At 34.2% G+C, this 12,072-nt stretch overlaps 1 protein-coding gene across 2 annotated transcripts in view; it reads right to left on the reverse strand.

Annotated features, from left to right (window-relative positions):
- The window catches only part of LOC309637314 (uncharacterized protein), a 537,821-nt gene that overhangs the window by 241,862 nt on the left and 283,887 nt on the right, over positions 1-12,072 (reverse strand). The gene's annotated exons all lie outside the window — the stretch shown is intronic.

Consider the following 12,072-nt stretch of genomic DNA (forward strand, 5'->3'; position numbering starts at 1 on the left):
ACATGAACCCAATCTACCACCAGTAGTCGTTAAGAGGATCTACCTGATGCTTCCCGATACCAGTAAAAAGATTAATTGGTGAATGTCATGTATATAAAATACCCCAAATTTTATTCTTTATTTCCATGGTTAAGAAGGCGTTAAATGAAAAGCTAAAACCTAAACACCAGAATCTTTAAGTATGGCTGCCTAAGGGAAAGAAGTCTTTAAGACAGACTTTTTAGTTATTTCAGCCATTAAAAAACATAATAACTGACAAAGTATTCAGAGTGAGCTAGTGTACGTAGTAATAATCTAAACAAAATTTAGTAGAAGTTTATTTTTTTTAACTAGAATGTATTAGGTAATGTTTATGGGGGAGGGGCAGAGGTTTGCCTACTTGAAGCTTGTATTAAAATTAAAATGCATTTTGACTGCATTTGCGCTAAACATATTAATTTGTCATGATCACTTTGAAAACTGTTAACCTATTTTTCTTTAAATATGACTCATTTCCTCCTTCAGTGAGCTCTGTAACTAAGCCAACATAAAGTTTATAGCTTCAGTGTAAACAGTATCTTGACATTACAGAGGGAAGAAGTACTTTAAAAAAAAAAATCTTATGTAACCCCAAACCAGCTGAATCTATTTTGCTATAACTATTAAAGCACATACACACATGCATACAAATAAAAATAAATTAATTAAATAAAACGAGACTTTGAACATTAATTCAAGAAAGGAAACATTTCAACTCCAAACCATTATTTCGGAGAATTCTAAATTCTATGTCAAAGGACATAATTTTTTTTAAAAAACTTATACCTCTTAAAAAATGCTAATACACATTCAGAATTTTCCTGTCCAGACCATTGTTCTTAAAATGTAAAATTTATAAATTATAATTATGTGGACAATATATATTTTTCATTATACATACATATATACTTATATTTAGAATAAACAAATTTATATATGGTACACTATGCAAATGATAATTTTTATAACAGATTCTCTTTAATATGTAATCACGCACACATGCATAATTTGTAAGTAACATATAACTAATCACATTTCCAAATTCATTTCTGCTTTATTTTTTTATTCTTTTTTATTCCCACTGAAATCAAGTCATTCTTTCACCAGGGACTTTTTCTTTTCTCTTAAAAAAGGTGAATGCAGTTACTGAACTCCTACAATTAAACCTCTGTAAGAATTCCATCTGAAAAGTTAAAAACACACGGCAAAGGAGTGGCCAAGAAGTTATGTTGGCAGCGATATATATTACTCAAGAGCTATAAGAGAGGGTAAAATAGTATGTGAAGCGACCATTTGAAATGTTAAGCTTTGAAATATTTGCCCATAATGTTATTTTAACATAGTTGGTTGCACGGAATGGATGTGGGTCTCTGTCCCAAGTGATACTTCTGTGAACATAAAGTGTCTGCAGGTGTTTGCCTCCAGGTAGGTCACTGAAAGACAATGCAAATGAGGACAATTTCCCCAGTAGCAGCAACCACAGAAATTAACAAGCAGAAACCTGGTAGGCACCGGCATCCTTCCCTACAGCAAGATAAGTTTCGGGGCATTTTAGAATTTGCCCTCCATTAACTCCTGGATTACCCCTTCCCTCATGTGTGCCACCAGGTCATAAGCATAGAAACTGAATATAAGAAATTCTCAGTTATCCACTTACAGATTATTCAGGGTATATTTGACATCCCACACTGGCTGCTAGCTCCCATCAGCCGTGTGTTTGCTTCTGCAGCACACGCTTCCATGTTAACTGGCCAGCACCGAGGTGCCTAATTGTAATACACGCTTCAACTAGGCAAACCTCTGCCCCTCCCCCATAAACATCATCTAATACATTTCTAGTTAAAAAAAATAAACTTTTACTAAATTTTGTTTTAGATTATTACTACGTACACTAGCTCACTCTAAATACTTTGTCAGTACAGATAACTGAAAAGAGGTACAAGGGAGAAAGAAAATAATTTACACAATGAGTCAGGCTTTTTTATTGGTGCTACTTGTTTAAGATTCCATGAGATAGGTACTAATGTCCCCATTTCACAGATTAGGAAACTAACGCATTCATGGATTGAATACTTTCCTGAAAAATCACATAGCTGGAAAACAATGATGTCAGCACTTGATGCCAGGTCTCTCTGCCTCTAATGCACTTGATTTTTTCCCCACAATTAAACATTGTCTTGGCCTTTTATGCATACGCAAAGTTCACAAATTTGTGAGATTGCAAAATGAAAGGCGTCTACGACAAGGAAGCATTCATAATGCAGTGGAACTCATCTAATGAAATAGCTCACAGATGTAGATAATTAAAACAACATATATAATAAAATCACTCAAATTTGAAAACTACCTAGAATGATATGACATGTTTACCTATAGCATGCCTCCTAGTCAAGTCCAGGCAATGCAGAGAGAATAGAGGCACCCTCCTGGCTGTGTTTCTAGCATTCTGACCAGGCTTTTCATACATTTTTCTCATAACATATACCATCGCTGGTAATAAAATAGGAACTTGAATTGAACAACACTGAGGCAATGAAATGTCCTGCTACAGGACTGTATAACAACCAGATGTCCACAGTGGAAGGTCTGTGAAAGACAATTAAATACAGTACTTTCCCTCCAGGGCAGTATTGATCAAAGAAGTAACACATATACATGTTTCATCATTCAAATGCTAATGAATCTATAAACCTCATTATTTCTTATCTATCTTTGAGTTTCCACAGCAGTTTTTGGTGACATACCATATTTATGCCAGTAATGTTTGCACTTTTTATATGCATTTTCTGAGCCCAATAACAGGAAACCATTAGTCAAGAAAAAACACTATGAATATAATCTCCAAGCATGCATTATTTGCAGACTGGGAATGGATACAAACTTTTCAACTCTCTGAAGTTTAATTTGTGTTAAACAAGGATTATTACTAGATAAAACAACAAAAAACATTTACTAAGACATCAGGAAATATTTATTATGTGAATTTTGAAATTCTCAGAAGACAGACACTATGAAAAAGGTATTGTGTGTTTCATACATAATACACAGATCTACAAACAATGATCAGAGGGCTTAGCAAGAACAGCTAACCAGCTGAGATAATGATGCAGAGACAAAATATTCCTGTTTCCTACTGGATATCCTTCTTTCTTTATCACACTTTTTAACGTACTTTTTTTGTTGCCATTGTCATTGTTTATTTGTTTTTAGAGAGACAGTGTGATATGTTGGAAATACTTCAACATTTGCACTCGGAAAGATCTGGGTTCAAATCCATACTGCTACTTATTTGCAAGATGACCTTAAGCAAGTTAATTAATCTCTCTGGGCCTTGGTGTTTTCGCCTGTAAAATGGGGATGAAAATTATTATTACTAGCTGTGTGACCTAATATGATTTATACAACATTTCTGAGATGACGGTTTCTTCTATGCAAAATGAAATTCATAACTACTTTACAGTGTGTGCCAAGCATTAAATGTGATAATAGCTGCACGCACCTAGCGCAGTACCAAACATCCAGTAGGCTCTGAGTAAATTGGCTGTCAGTACTTTGTGCTGGAAGTACATGCTCAAGATAGAATATTTGTAAAATAAGCTGAACGATCATAGATAATCATTGTATATTTTGGTGTACTACATTCCAGCCTTTTTTCTATGTATACACTTTTGAATGCAGTTGAGATTATATTATCCATAGTTTTGTAGTTGCTATAATAACTTATTATATAATAAGTATTTTCTTGTATCATTGTAAATTGTTTACAATCATTATTTTAATAGCAGTAAAATAGCATTTTGGGGTATAATGCAATTTGTTTAATTAAATTATGACATTGCTATTATAAATACTATACTACCTCATTAGCCACATAGCTGAATATTTTGTTTTGCTCTATTTTCTAAGGTGCTTATAGGCAGCCCTGTGCCAAGAGATACATGAAGTTGAGGGAGTTTGGGGAAACAAATATGAAGAAGGATCAATTTACCCAGCAGCAAGGAAAGAAAGTCAAAGGAAAACACAATATTGTTACAGTGAAGAATGAAGGAAATGGAAACTTTAGAAAAATGCAGCATGGAGGCCTCCTTTTCAAGGCCCTAGAGTTTGACAAATTTATCATTTAAAAAAGTATTTTTAAAAAATTTTAAATTTTATACTGGAGTATAGTTGATTAACAATATGTTAGTTTCAGGTGTACAGCAAAGTGAATCAGTTATACATATACATGTATCCTATTCTTTTTCAAATTCTTTTCCTGTTTAGGTTATTACAGAATATTGAGCAGAGTTCCCTGTGGTATACAGTGGATCTTTGTTGATTATCTATTTTAAATATATAAAAAAAGTATTGACTAGAGAAAGTCTGATGTCCCACAGAACCTCTTATGTATTAAGAAAAAAATCCTTAGGACAGATCTGCAAGCCATCATATCAGTAGCTCAAATGCTGGAATTCTGTACATATTGAAGGAGGGTCTAGAGGATATTAGAAGTTTATAGACCTGAAAACTAGGCATGGCCTTAAAGTCAGAAGAGCAGGGCAGACCTTTCATTGATGACCCCACTTTTCTTCTTTTTTTAAAATCCTACCCTAAAACCACTAACAAGCTTTCCTTGCAGAATTAGTAGCTAAAAAACCCCAAAGAGTATTTTTTTCTGATACTGATGTAAATTAGCTAAATTCCTCTGTACAAATATCTATATTTGCTAAAATGCAAAACAAAAAGGTGTTGAAATTACATTTAGATGGAGAATGTGAATGAAATAGCCAACCACCATATCTCTATTCCCTTTGATAAAAGAGGCCTCTTTTTTCTAAACACAATTTGAACTAAATAGTTCAAAGATAAAATTTTAAAAAATTAAGAAAATGTGAAGGAAAAGGAAATGGAACACAGAGGCCAAGGAGCTTGGATTACAAGTGGGGAATCTTTTATTTAAATCATCCTCTGAGGGGAAATGCATTTCTACTGAAATGACAATGATGATGGAATAGACCACGTTCAGGGTAAAGAAATACACTGCATTCATTTTCTTAGATATTATGGGAGGAAGGAGTTTGACAAACCTGTGTATTTGAAGAGAAATGCAATCTATCTCTTTCTCTTTCCTTCCCACTTAGTCCACAGGAGATGCTTAGAAGAGCGTTTCTGTGTTCAACAAGTTTATGTGTTTTGTCATTATAAGAAACCAGGTAAAATTTCCTTCTTCTCCAGTCTTTCCCGCCCATAGATCCCTCCTTACTGGCCCTGGGGTTTCGTCAAAACAAAATTACCATGGAGCCTGGAGTAGGACTCCGTTTTTTATTCTATTGATCTTTATATCTGGTAGTTGCAGTTGTAGCGGTAAAGGTCTATTTATTGGAGGTCCCCTGGGCTTGTGGCTTGATACCAGACACCTGCAGAGGAGAGCAAAGAGACACCTCCTACTTGAAACATGTGCTTTCAGAGCTTCCAATCTGACAAGAGAGTGAAGTACAACAGGATACCCAATGGAAAGAACAAAACAAAAGGAATAGAAATGTTTCATTTCTATCCACATCTGCAGAGATATCTATAGCTTTAACGATATGATTATAATGTAAATAGCATATGTGTTACATCAGGAATGACAGAATGTGACCCAAGGCAAATAAATCCATGGGAAACTTTATGTTATAAAACTATTTTCTTTTCTGTTTATAAACAGCTTACCCCTAGCTATCCAAACCCCTAAACTTACAGGATGTAAGGATGGCACACAGTCACACCTGATTACAAATGCCAGCTCAAGTAGGCAATTATCTCACAAGGTCTGGATTTGGGCCATATTTTAACAAGCCCTCAATTTCCCAATTCTGGATATCTTAACAATCGTGCCTTCAATTGTCAATTCCCTGACAATAGTTTCTGTCAATTCAGAAACTCACAATCATATTCTATTGCCAAACTTGAAGCCTCATTGATATAGGAAAATTAACTTACATCTGAGAATATGTTTGATACTCATCTAAAATTAAGTCTACTTGCTTCATATATTAAATTCCCCTAGAATGAAACATTTACTGTATCTTTTGACAGAACATCCTTCCTCTTCTGCCTACACACCCTCTGCCTTCGTGTCATTTTAGTGTTTTCCAGGCACTCCCACTCATTAAATCCTCTCTATCCTTGTTTACTAATGTGACTATCATAAGCTATTTTTGTTATAAATTATTTTCTAAAACTAAACTGAGGCAACCAATCTCATTTTCTGCAAAAGACCACAGGCTGGCCAAAGAGTACAGTCCCAGAAGTGAAATAAGAGGGTTATATTTACCATCATTTTCAGTCTTCGGATTTAATTGGCATTGAAATAACATTTGGGCAAGATTATATTGAAAATTTTTTTAAGTATGTCTGTTTAAAGACTCACAATTCTATAGCTATATTTATACCTTCGTCAATACAAATGAATACCGGACACATTAATACTACTGATTTCCACAACTGGAAAGAGAAGAGTTGGGGTAAAATATCCTTTTGTAAGGGATAGGAGAAAAAAACTTCTTCAGAATGTGTACAATTATAATCATAATGTTCTGCTCAAATTTCGAGACATGAATGAATGGGAAAGAAGGAGAAGCAGGAGGAGATGGGGAGAGAAGCAGAGAAAATTAGGGAAATTCAGCACATGAATTTTTTGGTTTATTTTTCAAATATGGGGGGCTCACAACTGTGGGCATTCGCCAATGATTTCCTGAATACAAATAACCATGTAAGATACAGTTTATTGTACTAAGCCACTTTTATCCAAATTTATCAAGTGTTTATTTTAATAACTTCCATTGCCTTCCTTCCACCATTTACATTTAAATGCAAATCTTGTGATTCTGTTAAAGATCTTACATAGAACCAAGGAAAATTACTATACAAATGCCATTACCTAGAAGTTTGAAATTCTGAGACTACAAAAGGGTTAATTAATTACATTATCTGTAGCATTACCCTGGCTACACTCTGCCTGGAAGGCATATGGATCCACTCAGCTGCTGAATTTGAAAGAGCTGTGTCCTTTTCATGCAGAAGAAAAATCATTGACAGAACCCTCTTCCACCCCCACCATAAGCACTAGCTGTTTCTTTTTCACCTTATTATTGTGCTTCTGGTGAAATAATTAAAAGAGCCAACATTAAATAAGTACCAAAATATTTCATACCATCCTAAAAATCTGAGTACTGCATGATGTTTTTCAGTTAGTTCCTACTTACTAAGCTTCTACTATGTTCTAGACAAAGTGCTAGGTTGGGGAAATGCTAAGATGAATGAGATGTGGTACTTACCCACCGGGAACTCTTATCAGAGTAAGTTCACAAGAAGTTAAGCAACTCCAAAAACAAACAAACAAACAAAAAACAACATCAACAACAAAAAGAAGTTTGGCAGAAAAGAACATTGAAAAAGCATTCCAAGATTTGATTTGCTAAGAATGTAGTGGTGGTGTGTAAATCATTCCCTTAGCTACTTATGCGGCCCAAATCAACTGTACAATTTTTCAACCCATTTTAGATTTTCTTTTTTTTCTTTCTTCCCTCTTCTTCTCCTAATTTTCCTCCTTCTGTCCTTTAGTTCTTTATCTTTTTTTACCCTATTTTTGCTTTGTTTTTCAAAAAAAACTGTGGCCTTTAAAAAGTGCACATAGTATCATAGGAGAAAATGCCAAAAATAAAGAGAAATTTAGGGTAGACAAGTAAATTGAAATGGGATAAAATTAGTATACTAAGTGTACACAAACTCCCGTATATAAGTATGGATGGCAAATGGTTCCTGAGTTCCTTAGTGTCCAAAGACAAAAGAAGCATAATTTAAAGTTTCCAAAATATTGGCAACATTTCAGCAACTACTAAGAAGCAGCTCAACTTCTCCCAGTGTTAAGTTGGAGAGAACATTCTTCTTGAGTCCACAAGAAGGGGATGTTGTGTGGAGTAGTAGACAGTATTCTCCACAATATCCAATCACCTGCCAGAGTGCATTTTGTGTGAAATGCTAGAGGTTTTGTTAATGTAATATGGTTATAGAGGTACTGAAAACTCTGAAATCTGAGTCATGTACATGATAAGATTTCTCTCTCTCTCTCATTCTCTCTCTCTCTCTGTCTCTCCCTCCCTTTCTGTGTATGTGTGTGTGTGTGCGTGTGTGTGTATAACATGTAAGCCTCATGGTAGCCACAAAGTAAAAACCTATAGTAAATACACAAAAGATAAAGAGAAAGGAATTTAAGCATATAACTAAAGAAAGTCATCAAACCACAAAGGAAGAGAGCAAGAGAAGAAGAAAGGAACAAAGAAGAAGTACAAAGACAGCTAGAAAAATTTAACAATATGGCAATAAGCACATACCTATCAATAATTCCTTTAAATGTAAATGGACTAAATTCTCCAGTCAAGACATAGAGTGGCTAAACAGATAAAAAGACAATAATCATTTATGTGCTGCTTACAGAGACATATTTTAGATGTAAGGACACACACAGATTGAAAGTGAAGGGATGAAAAAGATATTCCATACAAATGGAAACCAGAAGAAAGCTGGAGTAGCTATACTCATACCAGACAAAATAAACTTTAAAACAAAGACTGTAGTAAGAGTCAAAGAAGGGTGTTACATAATAATAAAGGGGTCAGTCAAACAAGAGGATATAACATTTGTAAATATTTATACACCCAACATAGAAGCACCTAAATATACAAAGCAAATATTGACAGACCTAAAAGGAGAAATAGACAGAAATACAATAATAGCAAAGGACTTTAATGCACCACTTACATCAATGGATAGATCATCCAGATAGAAAATCAATAAGGAGGCATCAGCCTTAAACAACATGTTAGAACAGATGAACTTAACAGATACTTATAGAACATTCCAACCAAAAGCAACAGAATACACATTTTTCCCACATGCACATGGAACATTTTCCAAGACAGATCATATGTTAGGCCACAAAACAAGTCTTAATAAATTTAAGAGGGCTGAAATTGTATCACATTTCTTTTTTGACCACAATGGTATGCAACTAGCAATTAATTACACAAAGAAACAGGAAAATTCACAAGTATGTGGAGATTAAACAACATGCTACTGAACAACCAATGGGTCAAAGAAGAAATCAAAAGAGAAATCAATAAATACCTTGATACAAACAAAAATGGAAATGTAACACACCAAGATGTATGGGATGCAGCAAAAACAGTTCTAAAGTGAAGGTCACAGCAATGAATGCATACCTTAGGAAACAAGAAAAGCGTCAAAGAAAAAATTAAAAGAGAAGTCAATAAATACCTTGATACAAACAAAAATGGAAATGTAACACACCAAAATTTATGGGATGCAGCAAAAACAGTTCTAAAGGGAAGGGCACAACAATGAATGCCTACCTTAGGAAACAAGAAAAGTGTCAAATTAACAACCTAACTTTACACCTCAGGAACTAGAAAAAGAAGTCCAAATGAAGTCCAAAGTTAGTAGAAGGAAGAAAATAGCAAAGATTAGAGCAGAAATAAATGAACTAGAGACAAAAAAGACAGTAAGAAAGATCAATGAAACTGAGAGCTGGTTCTCTGAAAAGATAAACAAAATTGACAAACTTTTAGCTAGACTCACCAAGAAAAAAAGAGAGGAACTCAAATAAATAAAATTAGGAATGAATGAGGAGATATTACAACTGATACTACAGAAACACAAAGAATCATAAGAGACCACTATGAACAATTATATGCCAACAAATTGGACAACCTAGAAGAATTAGGAAAATTCCTAGGAACACGCAACCTACCAAGACTGAATCATGATGAAATTTTAAAAATCTGAACAGTTCAATTACTAGCAAGTAGATTGAATCAGTAATCAAAAACCTCCCAATATACAAAAGTCCAGGGCCAGGTGGCTTCACTGGTGAATTACATCAAACATTCAAAGAAGAATTAATACCAAATTTTCTCAAAACTCTTCCAGTAAAACAGAAGGGGGGGACTCTTCCAAACACACTTTATGAGGCCAGTATTACCTTGATACTAAAACCAGACAAGGATGACACACAAAGAAGGAAATTACAGGTCAATATCCTGGATGAACATAGATGCAAAAATTCTCAACAGAATATTAGCAAACTGAATTCAGTAATACATTAAAAGGATCATATATCATGATCAAGTGAAATTTACTCCAGGGATGCAAGCATGGTTCAACATTCACAAATGTGATACACCACATTAACAAAATGAAGGATAAAAATCACATGATCATTTCAATATATGCATAAAAAGCATTTGATAAATGTTTATAATAAAAAATCCACTTACAATAAAAAATCTCAACAAAGCAGGTAGAGAGGGAATGTACCTCAACATAATAAAGGCATATATGACAAGCCCACAGTTAACATCATACTCAATGGTGAAAAGCTTAAGGCTTTTCCTTTAAGATCAAGAATAAGACAAGGATGCCCACTCTTGCCACCTTTATTCAACATAGTATTGGAAGTTCTAGCCAGAGCAATTAGGTAAGAAAAAGAAATATAATGTGTCTCAATTGGAAAGGAAGAAGTAAAACTGTTACTAGTTGCAGATGACATGATATTATATATAGAAAATCCTAAAAACTCTATCCAAAAATTCTTTGAAATAATAAACAAATTCAGTAAAGCTGCTTGATATGAAAACCAATCCATAAAAATCTGTTGTGTTTCTTTACAGTAATAACAGACTATCAGAAAGAGAAATTAAGAAATCAATCCCATTTACAATCACATCAAAAAGAATAAAGAGGTGAAAGTCCTGTATATTGAATTAATATTTTTAAAGTGTCCATACCCCCAAAGCAATATACAGATTCAGTGCAATTCCTATCAAAATTCCAATGGTATTTTTCACAAAAATAAAACAAACAATCCTAAAATTTGTATGTAATCACAAAATACCCCATATAGCCAAGGCAATTTTGAGAAAGAAAAAAGCTGGAGGCATCACACTCCCTGATTTCAAACTATATTACAAAGCTATAGTATGAAAGTAGCTTGGTATCAGCATAAAAATGGACACATAGACCAATGGACCAGAATAGAGACCCCAGAAATAAATGCATATATGGTCAATTGATTTACAACAAGGGAGCCAGGAATATACAATGGGAAAGAACAGTCTCTTCAATAAATAGTCTTGGGAAAACTGCACAGCCAGATGCAAAAGAATGAAACTGGGCCACTATCTTACACCGAGCACAAAAATTAACTCAAAAGGGATTAAAGACTTGAATGTGAGACCTGAAACCATTAAACCCCTAGAAGAAAACATAAGCATTAGTTCCTCGGCATCGGACTTGGAGATGATTTTTTGAATCTGACCCCAAAAGCAAAAGCAACAAAAGCAAAAATAAACAAACTAAAAGGCTTCTGCACAGCAGAGGATACCATCAACAAAATGAAAAGATATTCTACTGAATGGGAGAAAATAATTGCAAATGATATATTTGATAAGAGGCTAATATCCAAAATATATAAAGAACTCATACAACTCAATGGCAAAAACCCAAACATTCCAATTTAAAAATGGGCAGAAGGTATGAATAGACACTATTCCAAGGAAGACATACAGATGGCCAACAGGTCCATGAAAACACGCTCAACATCATCAATCATCAGGAAAATGTAAATCAAAACTACAATAAGATATCATCTCACTCCTGTCAGAATGGCTATCATCAAAGAGTCTATAAATAACAACTGTTGGGGAGGAATGTAGAAAAGGGAACCCTAGTACTCTGTTGGTGGAAATGTAAAATTGGTGCAGCCACTATGTAAAACAGTATGCAGGATCCTCAAAAGACTGAAAATAGAACTACCATATGATCCAGCAATCCACTCCTGGGTATGTATCCAAAAAAGCCGAAAACACTAATTCAAAAAGATATATGCACCCCAATGTTCATAGCAGCATTACTTACAATAGCCAAGATATAGAATTAATATATATATACTGTGTAATATTAGTCATAAAAAAATGAAATTCTGCCATTTGCAACAGCATGGATGGACCTAGAGGG

Source organism: Balaenoptera physalus, assembly GCF_965194825.1.
Source record: "Balaenoptera physalus genome assembly, chromosome: 11".
NCBI lineage: Eukaryota > Metazoa > Chordata > Mammalia > Artiodactyla > Balaenopteridae > Balaenoptera > Balaenoptera physalus.